Source organism: Triticum aestivum, chromosome 4D (assembly GCF_018294505.1).
Source record: "Triticum aestivum cultivar Chinese Spring chromosome 4D, IWGSC CS RefSeq v2.1, whole genome shotgun sequence".
Lineage (NCBI taxonomy): Eukaryota > Viridiplantae > Streptophyta > Magnoliopsida > Poales > Poaceae > Triticum > Triticum aestivum.
In genome coordinates, this window is record NC_057805.1 from 34,847,583 (window position 1) to 34,862,591 (window position 15,009).

Consider the following 15,009-nt stretch of genomic DNA (forward strand, 5'->3'; position numbering starts at 1 on the left):
ATCTAGGGGGGCGGGCCCCTTCCCCTATATATAGTGGGGTTTTTGGGGCTGCCAGAGACACGAGTCTCCCTCTCTCTTGGCGCAGCCCTACCCCTCTCCCTCCTCGTCTCTCGCAGTGCTTGGCGAAGCCCTGCTGGAGTGCCACGCTCCTCCACCACCACCACGTCGTCCTGCTGCTGCTGGACGGAGTCTTCCCCAACCTCTCCCTCTCTCCTTGCTGGATCAAGGCGCGGGAGACGTCACCGGGCTGCACGTGTGTTGAACGCGGAGGCACCGTTGTTCGGTGCTTAGATCAGATTCGGCCGCGATCTGAATCGCTTCGTGTACGACTCCACCGACCGCGTTCTTGCAAAGGTTCCGCATCGCGATCTTCAAAGGTATGAAGATGCATTCCCCTCTCGTTGCTAGTAAACTCCATAGATTGATCTTGGTGATGCATAGAAATTTTTTAATTTCTGCAACGATCCCCAACACATGCAACAATGACAACTTACTTGAAGGATCTTACTCAATCCATAGGTAGATATAGTGGAATCTCATGGCAAAACTGGGTTTAAGGATATATGGAAGCACAAGTGGTATGTCTACTTGGTGCAAAGAGTTTGGCTAGCATGAGGGGGAAAGGCAAGCTCAACATGTTGGATGATCCATGACAATACAATTTATTTCAGATGTAAGAAAACATAACCCATTACGTTGTCTTCCTTGTCCAACGTCAACTCTTTAGCATGTCATATTTCAATGAGTGCTCACAATCATAAAAGATGTCCAAGATAGTATATTTATATGTGAGAACCTCTCTTTGTTTATTACTTCCTATTAATTGCAACGATGACCAAAACTATGTTTGTCAACTCTCAACAACTTTTATTCATCATACTCTTTATATGTGAAGTCATTACTCTCCATAAGATCAATATGATCTCTTTATTTATTTTTATTCTTTCTTTTCTTTTTATCCCCTCAAGATCATAGCACGATAATCAAGCCCTTGACTCAACACTAATCTTTATTATATATAGCTCACGGACTCGATTACATAGAAGGATCACAAAGCAAAACTCAAAACTAAATCATACTAAAACTTTATGCTACTAGATCAAGATATTACTAAAAGGATCGAAGTAAGAAAAAGGGTAAAGATAGGAGTGTGATGGTGATACGATACCGGGGCACCTCCCCCAAGCTTGGCAGTTGCCAAGGGGAGTGCCCATACCCATGTGATTATATCTCTTTCTTCGGAGGTGGAGATGTGATATTCTTGGCGATGATCCTTTCAGGATACAATTCTCCTCCTCGAGAACAAGTAACACTCTTTTTCATATTTTCATAAGAAAGAAATCTAACATTGGAAGGGATGACCGAATTTGGAATAGCTGAGCTCTGTAGTTCCCCCATTGTGAATCCATCTCGGAAACGAGAAGTAACTTCTTGATCCTCCTCCATGGCATCTATCCTTTTCAAGTCGGCCTCCATCTCTTCCTCCGTTGATGGCCCAAAGTGATAGGCATCACTGTTTGCTCCTGGTCCCGGTGTCGGATGAGACACCCGACTCTCCCCGACTGACCCTTGAGAAGACATCTTGCTCTAATCTGCGGCAGAAACAGCTCGAAACAAAAACAGAGGATATTTGCGTGGTACGGGGGTTAAAACCTTCGGGAGATTATATAATGAATTTTTACCGACCAAATACGTATCGTGCAAGAAAACGGAGTCCTCAGAGCACACAAGCTGCCTACGAGGCAGGGGGCGCGCCCACCACCCTCGTGGAAGCCTCGTATCCTTCCCGGACTACTTCTTATTTTCCTATTTTCTTAAATATCCCAGAACGGAGAAAAATTGCCATTAGAACTGTTTTGGAGTCGGTTTACTTACCGTACCACATACCTATTCCTTTTCGAAGTCTGAAACATTCTGGAAAGTGTTCCTTATGTATTCCTCCGGGTTACGATTTCAATAACATTAGTTTCAACATTTATAGGATTACGTGAGATATAATGTTTGATTCTTTGACCGTTCACCACCCTTGGATTTGTGCCTTCGAAGTTGTTGATTTTTATGGCACCGGAATGATAGACCTCCTCGATAACGTAAGGACCTTCCCATTTAGCGAGAAGTTTTCCTGCAAAAAATCTTAAACGAGAGTTGTATAGCAAAACATAATCACCTACATTAAACTCACGCTTTTTTATCCTCTTGTCATGCCATCTTTTAAGTTTTTCCTTAAACAATTTGGCATTCTCATAGGCCTGGGTTCTCCATTCATCAAGTGAGCTAATGTCAAATAACCTCTTCTCACCGGCAAGTTTGAAATCATAATTTAGCTCTTTAATGGCCCAATATACCTGATGTTCTAGTTCGAGAGGTAAGTGACATGCTTTTCCATAAACCATTTTATATGGAGACATTCCCATAGGACTTTTATATGCAGTTCTATAAGCCCATAATGCATCATCAAGTTTCTTGGACCAATTCTTCCTAGATCTATTAACAATCTTTTGCAAGATTAATTTGATCTCTCTATTACTCAATTCTACTTGACCACTAGATTGTGGATGATATGGAGATGCAATTCTATGATTAACGTCATACTTAGCAAGCATTTTACGAAAAGCACCATGAATAAAGTGTGAACCACCATCAGTCATTAAGTATCTAGGGACTCCAAACCTCGGAAAAATAACTTCTTTAAGCATCCTAATAGAGGTGTTATGATCAGCGCTACTAGTTGGAATAGCTTCTACCCACTTAGTAACGTAATCAACATCAACTAAAATATGTGTATACCCATTAGAGGAAGGAAACGGTCCCATATAATCAAAGCCCCAAACATCAAATGGTTCAATAACAAGTGAGTAATTTATAGGCATTTCTTGACGTCTACTAATATTACCAATTCTTTGACATTCATCACAAGACAAGACAAACTTACGGGCATCTTTGAAGAGAGTAGGCCAGTAAAAACCGGATTATAATACCTTATGTGCAGTTCTATCTCCAGCGTGGTGTCCTCCATAAGCCTCGGAGTGACACTTGTGTAGGATCTATTCCTGTTCATGCTCGGGTACACAACGTCTAATAACACCATCTACTCCTTCTTTATAAAGGTGTGGGTCATCCCAGAAGTAATGTCTTAAATCATAGAAAAACTTTTTCTTTTGCTGGTATGTGAAACTAGGTGGTATAAATTTAGCAACAATGTAATTAGCATAATCAGCATACCATGGAGCAGTACGAGAAGCATTTATGATAGCTAATTGTTCATCAGGAAAGCTATCATCAATAGGTAGTGGGTAATCAAGAACATTCTCTAACCTAGACAAGTTGTCTGCAACGGGGTTCTCAGCTCCCTTTCTATCAATAATATGCAAATCAAATTCTTGTAACAAGAGAACCCATCTAATTAGTCTAGGTTTAGCATCTTTCTTTTCCATAAGATATTTAATAGCAGCATGATCAGTGTGAATAGTTACTTTAGAATCAACAATATAAGGTCTGAACTTGTCACAAGCAAATACAACTGCTAAAAATTATTTTTCAGTAGTAGCATAATTTCTCTGGGCATTGTCTAGAGTTTTACTAGCATATTAGATAACATTTAATTTCTTATCAACTATTTGTCCTAGAACAGCACCTACGGCATAATCACTAGCATCACACATAATTTCAAATGGTAAATTCCAATCAGGTGGCTGAACAATAGGTTCAGAAATCAAGGCTTTCTTAAGTATTTCAAATGCTTCTACACAATCATCATGAAATACAAAAGGAATATCTTTTTGTAAGAGACTAGTCAGAGGCCTAGAAATTTTTGAGAAGTCCTTAATGAACCTCCTATAAAACCCGGCATGACCAAGGAAACTTCTTATACCTTTAATGTCCTTGGGACACGGCATCTTTTCAATAGCATCAACTTTAGGTTTATCAACTTCAATACCTCTTTCAGAAATTTTATGCCCCAAGACGAAACCTTCACTAACCATAAAGTGGCACTTCTCCCAATTCAAGACAAGATTAGTTTATTCACATCTCTGCAAAACTCGATCAAGGTTGCTCAAGCAATCATCAAAAGAAGTTCCATATACGGAGGAATCATCCATGAAAACCTCAACAATCTTTTCACAAAAATCAGAGAATATAGCCATGATGCATCTTTGAAAGGTAGCAGGTGCATTACATAAACCAAAAGGCATACGTCTATAAGCGAAGGTACCGAAAGGACAAGTAAAGGTGGTCTTTTCTTAATCCTCTTTTGACACAGGTATTTGAGAGAAACTAGAATAACCATCTAGAAAGCAAAAGTGTGTATGTTTGGATAATCCTTCTAGCATTTGATCAATAAAAGGTAAAGGGTAATGATCCTTTTTAGTAGCTTTATTTAGTTTATGGAAATCAACTACCATCCTATAACCTGTAACAATTCTTTGTGGGATCAATTCATCTTTATCATTAGGAACAACAGTAATACCTCCCTTCTTAGGGATATAATGGACAACACTTACCCACTGACTATCAGCAACGGGATAAATTCTACCTGCCTCCAGAAGCTTTAGTATTTCTTTTCTTACCACTTCTTTCATCTTAGGATTTAACCGTCGTTGGTGATCAACAACTGGTTTAGCATCTTTCTCCAATTTTATTTTGTGCTGGCATAGAGTGGGACTAATGCCCTTAAGATCAATAAGAGTATATCCAATAGCGGTACAGTGCTTCTTCAGAGTTTTCAATGGTTTCTTTTCTTCATGCTCTGAAAGGTTAGCACTAATAATAACAGGATATATCTTTTTCTCATTAATATAAGCATATTTAAGGGTATCCGGTAATGGTTTAAGCTCAAACACGGGATCACCCTTTAGTGGAGGAGGATCCCCTAGGATTTCAAGAGGCAAGTTATGTTTCAAAATAGGTCCCTGTTTAAAGAATACTTCATCTATTTCCATTCTTTCATTTATAAACATATCATTTTCATGGTCGAGCAAATATTGTTCTAAAGGATCATTAGGAGGCACGGCAATAGAAGCAAGACCAATAATTTCATCTTTACTAGGCAATTCCTCATCACGGGGTTGTCTACGGAATTTAGCAAAATTAAACTCATGAGACATATCACCCAAACCAATAGTAACAACATCCTTTTCGCAGTCTATCCTAGCATTAACAGTATTCAAGAAGGGTCTACCAAATATAATGGGACAAAAGCTATCTTGTGGGGAACCAAGAACAAGAAAATCAGCAGGATATTTAACTTTCCCACACAAGACTTCAACATCTCTAACAATCCCAACTGGTGAAATAGTATCTCTATTGGCAAGCTTAATTGTAACATCAATTTCTTCTATCTCAGCAGGTGCAATATCATGCATAATTTCTTTGTATAAGGAATGAGGTATTGCACTTGCACTAGCACCCATATCACATAAGCCATGATAACAATGATCTCCTATTTTAACAGAAACAACAGGCATGCCTACAACAGGTTTATGTTTATTTTTAGTATCGGGACTAGCAATTCTAGCAACTTCATCACAGAAGTAAATAACATGCCCATCAATATTATCAGCCAAGAGATGTTTAACCATAGCAATACTAGGTTCAACTTTAATTTGCTCAGGGGGTTTGGGTGTCCTAATATTACTTTTGTTGATCACAGTTGAAGCTTTAGCATGATCCTTTATTCTAACAGGGAAAGGTGGTTCCTCAATATAAGCAGTAGGAACAATAGGATCATTATATCTGATAGTCTTTTCTTCAACTTTAATAGGTGAAACTACTTTTACTTCAATGGGAGGATTATATTTAAACCACTTCTCCTTAGGGAGATCAACATGAGTAGCAAATGATTCACAGAAATAAGCTACTATCTCAGAGTCAAGTCCATATTTAGTGCTAAATTCACGGAAAACATCGGTATCCATAAAAGATTTAACACAATCAAACTTAAGTGTTATACCTGACTCCTTACCTTCGTCGAGATCCCAATCTTCAGAGTTGCGTTTAATTCTGTCCAATAAATCCCATTTGAATTCAATAGTCTTCATCATAAAAGAACCAGTACAAGAAGTATTGAGCATGGAGCGATTATTGAGAGAAAGCCGAGCATAAATTTTTTGAATAATCATTTCTCTTGAGAGCTCATGATTGGGGAATGAATATAACATTGACTTAAGCCTTCCCCAAGCTTGAGCGATGCTTTCTCCTTCGTGAGGCCAAAAATTATATATATAATTACGATCACGATGAACAAGATGCATATGATAAAACTTCTGATGAAATTCCAATTTCAATCGGTTGTAGTTCCATGATCCCATATCATCACATAGCCTAAACCATGTCAATGCCTTTCCCTTCAAAGATAAAGGGAATACCTTCTTCTTGATAACATCCTCGGGCATACCTGCAAGCTTAAATAATCAACAAACTTCATCCACATAGATTAGGGGCAAATCGGGATGTAATGTTCCATCACCTGTGAAACGATTAGCTAGCAGTTTCTCTATCATACCCGAAGGAATTTCAAAGTAAATATAGTAGGTTCAGTAGGTTGAGGAGCAACTCTTTGATCTACTGGTCGGGGTGAAGATACCCCGAACAAGCCCCTCAAAGGATTATGTTCCATAGTAACACGTGACGGTAAATTTCAGCACACTATATAAATTTTTCCTTACCAAATTCCACCTACCAAAGGCGCTTCACTCCCCGGCAATGGCGCCAGAAAAGAGTCTTGATGACCCACAAGTGTAGGGGATCTATCGTAGTCCTTTCGATAAGTAAGAGTGTCGAACCCAACGAGGAGCAGAAGGAAATGACAAGCGGCTTTCAGTAAGGTATTCTCTGTAAGCACTGAAATTATCAGTAATAGATAGTTTTGTGATAAGGTAATTTAACGGGTAACAAGTAATGAAAGTAAATAAGGTGCAGCAAGATGGCCCATTCCTTTTTGTAGCAAAGGACAAGCCTGGACAAACTCTTATATGAAGTAAAACGCTCCCAAGGACACATGGGAATTATCGTCAAGCTAGTTTTCATCACGCTCATATGATTCGCGTTCGTTACTTTGATAATTTGGTATGTGGGTGGACTGATGCTTGGGTACTGCCCTTTCTTGGACAAGCATCCCACTTATGATTAACCCTTATTGCAAGCATCCGCAACTACAAAAGAAGTATTAAGGTAAACCTAACCATAGCATGAAACATATGGATCCAAATCAGCCCCTTACGAAGCAACTCATAAACTAGGGTTTAAGCTTCTGTCACTCTAGCAACCCATCATCTACTTATTACTTCCCAATGCCTTCCTCTAGGCCCAAACAATGGTGAAGTCTCATGTAGTCGACGTTCACATAACACCACTAGAGGAAAGACAACATACATCTCATCAAAATATCGAACGAATACCAAATTCACATGACTACTTATAGCGAGACTTCTCCCATGTCCTAAGGAACAAACATAACTACTCACAAATCATATTCATGTTCATAATCAGAGGGGTATTAATATGCATAAAGGATCTGAACATATGATCTTCCACCAAATAAACCAACTAGCATCAACTACAAGGAGTAATCAACACTACTAGCAACCCACAGGTACCAATCTGAGGTTTTGGGACAAAGATTGGATACAAGAGATGAACTAGGGTTTGAGAAGAGATGGTGTTGGTGAAGATGTTGATGAAGATTGACCCCCTCCTGATGAGAGGATCGTTGGTGATGACGATGGCGATGATTTCCCCCTCCCGGAGGGATGTTTCCCCGACAGAACAGCTCCGTCGGAGCCCTAGATTGGTTCCGCCAAGGTTCCGCCTCGTGGCGGCGGTGTTTCTTCCCGAAAGCTTGCTTATGATTTTTTCCAGGGTAAAAGACTTCATATAGCAGAAGATGGACACCGGAGGCCTGCCAGGGGGGCCACGAGGCAGGGGGTGCGCCCAGGGGGGTAGGGCGCGCCCCCACCCTCATGGATGGTGGGTGGCCCCCTCTGGTACTTTCTTCGCTCAGTATTTTTTATTAATTCCAAAAACAACTTCCCTAGAGTTTCAGGACTTTTGGAGCTGTGCAGAATAGGTCTCTAATATTTGCTCCTTTTCCAGCCCAGAATTCCAGCTGCCGGCATTCTCCCTCTTCATGTAAACCTTGTAAAATAAGAGAGAAAATGTATAAGTATTGTGACATAATGTGTAATAACAGCCCATAATGCAATAAATATCGATATAAAAGCATGATGCAAAATGGACGTATCACATCTACAGCGGGCGTCCCAAGCCCGCCTCAAACGACTGGGCGGACGGCCCGATCAGTGGCCAGTCATGACAAAGCGGCGTAGACGGGCGCCTTAAACGGGTCTCAAACGTCGGGTTGATCGCCACCCCCAAATGTAGGGCGGATATGGGGCGCCAAGGCATGCCTGGACGCGTCCGCTACGTCAAACCCAACAGCCCTACCCCATCACAAATTCACCCCTCGACCTACTGGATCCATTTGCACTCTTCTCTCTTCTTCCTCCGTGATGGACGTCTCACAGTTCCCCCGCCACTCTTGCTCTACATCCTTTCTGAGCCTCTGCTCCGCCAACACCGACACAACAATCCTTTGTCCCGTGCTCGCTGAGGGGGACGTCGACGCCGGCCCAGACGCTGCTACGACACGTTTGGCAACTCTCGGGCTGCCCCTTGGGCTCTATGTGTTCAACACATTGTCCAACCCGGTTTTTGGTGATTTGTTGGTAGGGAAAACGATGAATTCTGATGCTTCATCGGACGAGGAGTATGGCCCGGTGGAGCTTGATCAAATGATTCAAGATGACTTCTTCGATTCGTCGGATTCAGACGAAGAAGTGGACATGATCATGCTCATGAACATGCACGAGGAAATGGACCGGCGGGTGGAGCATAACTTTCAACTTCAAGGGCTCAACCAAAGGAGAAGAGTGATCAATCTGAATAGGGTCTCCGAGCACGTCTATTTCACAAGGAATACTTTGCTCCGAACCCAACTTTCCTATATGATCCATGGTTTTGTCGTCATTTTCGCATGTGAAAACCATTGTTTTTGTGCATTGTGGAGGGAGTGGAGGCACAAGATGACTACTCCAAGCTCGCAAGGGATTGCCTCGGCCAACTTTCTTTCCATGCTAAGCAGAAATGCACGGCTGCTCTAAGGATGCTTGCACCTGGTACTGCCGCAGATGCCGTTGGTGAGATGGTGTGGATGGAGGAGAGCACATGATTGAAGACTACTGTCAAGTTTGCCCACGCTTTGGTGCAGGTGTTTGGAGCAGAGTATTTGAGGAGAACCAAATGCGCAGGACACATAAAAGTTGTTGGCTGTTGGAGAGGCCGGAGGGTTTCCAGGAATGCTCGGACCAATTGATTGCATGCATTGGCAATATAAGAACTGCCCAAAGATTTACGGAGAATATATCAAGGTCACACCAAAAAGGCCACCATCATACTAGAAGCAGTGGCATCACATGACTTACAGATTTGGCATGCTTTCTTTGGGTGTCGTGGTGAAATCACGACAGATGCCATGAGATACCTGAAAGTGGGGGGCTGTGTGAGGACGCCGGTGGGTTCCGAAGGCGAGGTCAGCACGCGTGTGTATGAGACACAAGACGTACCCAGGTTTGGGGCCCTCTGGAGAGGTAACAAATGAAAATTTCATGTCTACCGATCACGTTGGTGGATGCCAACAAATGGAATTTTCATGTCTACCGCTCCTTCACTGGCTGCCCGCTCCAACCGCCATACCGCCATCTCGATGACGACCACCGCACCACCGGTGAAAAATACCAGGCCATTCTTATTGCCCCCCGCACCGTCCCCGCTACCCTCGCTCTCCGGTCATGCCCCCCACAGGCCACCTCCAGCGACTGCCATCGTCGACCCGCGCTCAGGCGCTGGCCCGCGGCTCCCGCCTGCCCGCACTTCCCCCACCAAGTCGCCCACCCCGCATCCCCCACGACCACTTGCGCGCATCGCCCCAGAGCCCCTCTCCCGACTAAGCTCGAGCACCGTCATTGCCCAACGCGAGGTCGTCGTCCATCCTTGACCGCATGCCACCCGCCTCGAGCTCCATCGTAGCTGCCTTGACCCACTTGAGAGAGATGAAGATGCGAGAAAGAGATAGGGGAGAAGAGACAGACGCCGACGGAAAAAATAAAAATAAATAAAAGTTGACCCAATGACACATCGACCGAAGTATGTTGTATATTGATATGAGTTTATTGGAGATATGCAAAAGCATCACTCATGAAAACCCCTATATATTTATTGAGAGAGCCCGTGTAACCAATTGTAGAGGGACAAAAATTGTTGATTATTAAAAAAATATAGGAGGAACCTAGAATTATAGTCTTATGGGCAAGGACAATATTGCTAATTTACTAACCTCTATAAGAAACACCGACATGAATAAGAAAGGAACAGTTTGTGTCGTATCTACAAGTATTATCGAAAATATTGTTAAATTACTTCTACGAGAGGGTTTTACTGAAATTGTTCAGAACCATCAGGAACCTAATCGATATTTCTTGGTTTCAACTTTTAGTCATCAAAAGAGAAAGGACTAGAAAAGGATTATATAGAATACAAATCTTTTTTAAGCGTATCAGCCGACCAAGCTTAGGAATTTGTACCAACTATCAGGGAATTCCTAAAGTGTTGTGTGGAATGTAGCTGTCATTCTTTCTACTTTTTGAGGGATAATGACAGATCGAGAAGCTTGGCAGGTGTTACTGTTTTGACCGCCCAATAGCCAATTTGATCCCAAGGAAAAGAATAACCAGTTACACCAAATGATGCAGTCAAAACACCCAAAACCACACATGTGACCCAAGTTAATTCACATGGTTTTTTAAATCTACCTATGAGATACACACAAAATACATGCAGGATCATCATTAAAACCATCATACTTGCCGGTCATCGATGAATTGATTGTATTGGTCAATTTTTTTTGGTGATCTGCTCGAGATCCTCTTAGTAGCGAGTGGGCATAATGGGCTTTTCTTTTTTGCGGAAAGTGCAAAGGCCATGTATTAATAGCACATGCCCTTACAAAAACACCATTATAGAAATTAAAAGTATGTCTAAATCTCTGAGAGTGCCGAAGTCTTCTTGTTTCTGCATCCACCGGCAATGCGCCCTAAACAACACTCGTTGATGTCTCTAGACCTCTCTCCGAGCGGAGCAAACTTATTGAGATCCGGGAACTTTGTGGATCGTTTGTGCGCACTATTTTCTCTGTTTTCCACCCACTTGGCAAGCATTTTTTTTCCTTTCCAGAAATTGGATAAGTCTTTTTATAGGCACGTAGAAACAAATGCTTAGTAGAGACAAACTTTTATGGGCAACACATGTCCGACAAACAGGACACGTGGGGCCGAAAAAACCTACTCCTTTGGCAGTTGGATGGGTTGGGCAACTTGCACACAATGCCGACGAAATGGAATTGATAATCGTCGAGGAGTGTGTAATGCGTTGTTGCCTCAGCTTTACAGTTGGAGGTTTTTGGCACGAAGCTGCTCACCGATAACTTTTTGTTGTTGTTGCGGGTAATCGATAGCTCTTCTGAACATTTCCCCCCCGAGAATGTACTGTAGCTCTTTTGAACATGGGATCCTTTTCCATGTGTAATGAAACTTGTTGCGCAAAACGCTGTGAATAGTTTCCTGTGTCATGAAAAACCATGAGTAATTTTGTCCAACTAGATTTGGTAGTACCGTGGAACATGCTCTGTCTGGCCTAGCATACTGGATTCGATTGATTGACGGCCAGTTCTGGAAACTTATGACGTCGCGTCTAAAAACCGCACTAGTAGTATGAAGGAACGCTCATCCTACCAACCGAGCACGTGGTTAATCAAAATCACGGGGCAAAGCAACAAACAACTACTTTGCGAACACAGCATCTAATGGGGGCCATGGGTCACAAGTGCACCGGAGGCTGTTTGCTCTGTTTTCTGATACAAACGTCAACCGTGTCGTACGTACCAATAATCCTGTGATTACAACCCAACAACCAGGCTGTCTGCTCATGTGTTGATAACTTCTTGAAACCATTGGTGCAAATATACGGCACGTTGCCCGGTTCAAAATCTTGTCCATCAGATCAGTCAGAGATCTCTAGTCATACCATCGCGGGCAAACAGCACGCGCGGGAATCACGAGACAAGGTGATCAGCGAGCATGGCCCATGTCAATCTAAAACCCTTGACTGTCAGGAACGGCATCCCAAAAGGCAGGCAGAGCTCCTGCCCGGTCCAAAGTTTTGGCTGGATCGCACGGCAACCCTGCGCTTGTTGAGAAATGCTGCCACCTCCTGACGCTGCAAATGGGGCCAGTCGTGTTATGTCTTGCATGCATGGCGCCGCGCTTAACTTGTGTGTACCCATGTCCGTCCATGTAGAAACAAAGTTTGAGATCGGAGACCAGCTGGACGGAGCGAGATCGTCGGAGGTCCAAGAAGCTGGCCGTACCTTATCTCCGGGGGTTCCATCTCGCTCCCATGCATGCAGCTAGCGAGCGACGGCACGGCCGACAGCGCGGCCGCCACGGCCCCACCTTGCCGCCCGCCGTGTCGGCACGGGCCTTGCGCACCCACCCTGCAGGCCCCCACGATCCGGGCGGGTGAGGAGAGTCTTCGGAGGAGATCGATCGCCATTAACATTTCGCTAGCTAGCTATAGTCGCGCAACGCCGCTGGGCGTTGAGACTTGAGAGAAAACATGGTCCTGCCCGCATGGTGCGTGCCCCGGGCCGATGAGACACGGCGCTGTCTGCGGTACAATGGGCGGACGTGGGGTTGGGGGTACGTCCCACCCTTGACATGCAGGTGGGGGCGCGGCGTCCCACATTGTTGGATCCTGCACACCGCAGCCCCATGTGGGCGGAGATCGGGCGATCGGCGTCAGGACGCAGCAGCGCGGCGCGCCACCGGTCGGGCTGCCGGTTCCCCGCCCCGTGGGCGCGCCCAAGGTAAATGGCATGGCATATTGGCATGGTCGGCGCGCCCCCGGACAGAGCAACGCTCCAGTCCTGCCCAGCCCGCGCGCGGCCACCGACCACCCGTACGCGCACGTCCATGGCTCAGTCCTTCTGTCCGTAGGTAGGATCGATCCGTCACTCACTCCTTTAACAACTCGGTCAACGCTTGGGCGTTGCACGCCATTGAGGCATTGACCATTGTTACCAGAGAATCGAAGAGCAAGTTGGCCACTTATCTCGACCGGGATGCTGCCCCTGACGCGTACGTGCGCATTCGAGACAAGCCGAGCAGGAAAGCTGGTGCCGCCATCTCGGCCCTGAGTCAGCAGCGCCGACTCAGCAGCGAGAGGGGATGGGACGCACGGGGCCGCGCGTGCCGCCCATGAGATTTTGGATAGCACGTAGATCGCGCGGGCTACGCACTCGCCGTCACTAGCTAGTATAGCTACGACGCGCGTAGCGTAGGTGTGCGACTGCTGCGTTCGTAGTGTATGGGGGCGGCATGGGCGACCGGCCATGGGGGCGGAGCATGGGGGTCGTGCTGATTTGGCGACGACTTGGCACGGCGAAGGCGACGCGCCGGGGCGGACAGTTCGGACACCTGGTGTGTGGTGGGCCTGCGCTATGTTGGGACCAAACCGAATTAACGAACTTTGTACCTTTCTCCGGGTCATGGGCGCGGGGTTTCTACGGTCTACGGCCTGGTTTTTGTCTGGAATTGTCCTACATTAGATTAGCAGTTTAACAAACCATTTCTAATAATGTTAAAAAAAACATCTCTAATACGCGCGAGGTTTACTTTTACAGAAGAAATGGACACCAACCTTGTTCAGTTAAGCTACTGCTGAGGTGGGCTATTTTTTTCTTGCCGACAAGAACAACGTGAGCAAATCAAGGGCACCAAGTCCCTGATTCGTCAAAAGGGGTTGATTGCATGTTCCCGCAGATTGTTGTGTTGAACTTCTTTTTTTGACAAAGTTGTGTTGATCCTATTGATGATTTAGCAACCAGAGAAAGTTTTTCAATATTTATTAAATAATGAAACAAAGTTAAATCATCCACCGACAAGAGAACGTGATAATTTAGCGCATTGTTCAACGAAAACAACCGGTGGCACATAATTCACCTGCTTTTCTAGCTCAGAAGATACACCGCACATCTAACGGGGACGCCAATGTAAAGCTGCCTTGACGAAGTGCAAAACGCAGCGTCCTTGAATGGTTCACAATTGTAACAGAAAATAGTTGATATCGATTTGTGTCGGTGCACTGAATAAAATCTTGGTTAAAATCTAGGACGACTTTTACCACGCATTTTGTTTATAATGAGTGTCATGGAATTCGCCTGCTTTGCTAGTTCATGAGCTACGATATGAATCTAGCAGGGATGACAACTGAAAGGTGCCATGGTGAAAGTGCAAAAATGTAGTGCATGTTGGTGTTGAACGATACATGATTGTAACGCATATAGTCGATGTCAGTTTGCGTCGATGAATTGAGTGAAACCCTTTGTGAAAATCTTTACACGACTTGTGACGTGCATTTTGTTCCTTCATCTGTAATCTAAACCTAAGTCGGTTGTCTCTTTCTCCCTCCTTTTCATTAGCCTATGGAGAAGATCGTCGAGGAAATTTTCATGTGGAGGAGACATCAAAGTTGAATCCTGCTGCGGTTTGCTGGGCGAAGCGGAATGTACATGCCACAACGTGTCGAACTAGATGCCTTCATGTAAGTTGTCGCATTACCATCGTGATGGTGTTAGCTGCTATTGCGATTGAAATGGGTAGCACAAAGGTCATTAAGGAAAGGCTTTTTCATCGGTGAATCAAGAAATTGTTGAACAACGATTAAGAGTGTAGCATTACTCATATATATTACTTGTAGCCAAAATTAGGTAAGTCATTTCATGGAGAACTATGGCCATGCCGATTCCCAGACAATTATTTGGCTTAGATCATGGAGTGGGAGTGTCAAGGAGATATGCTTGAACGACTATAACCATATATTGTGAGTAACATAAGCCAT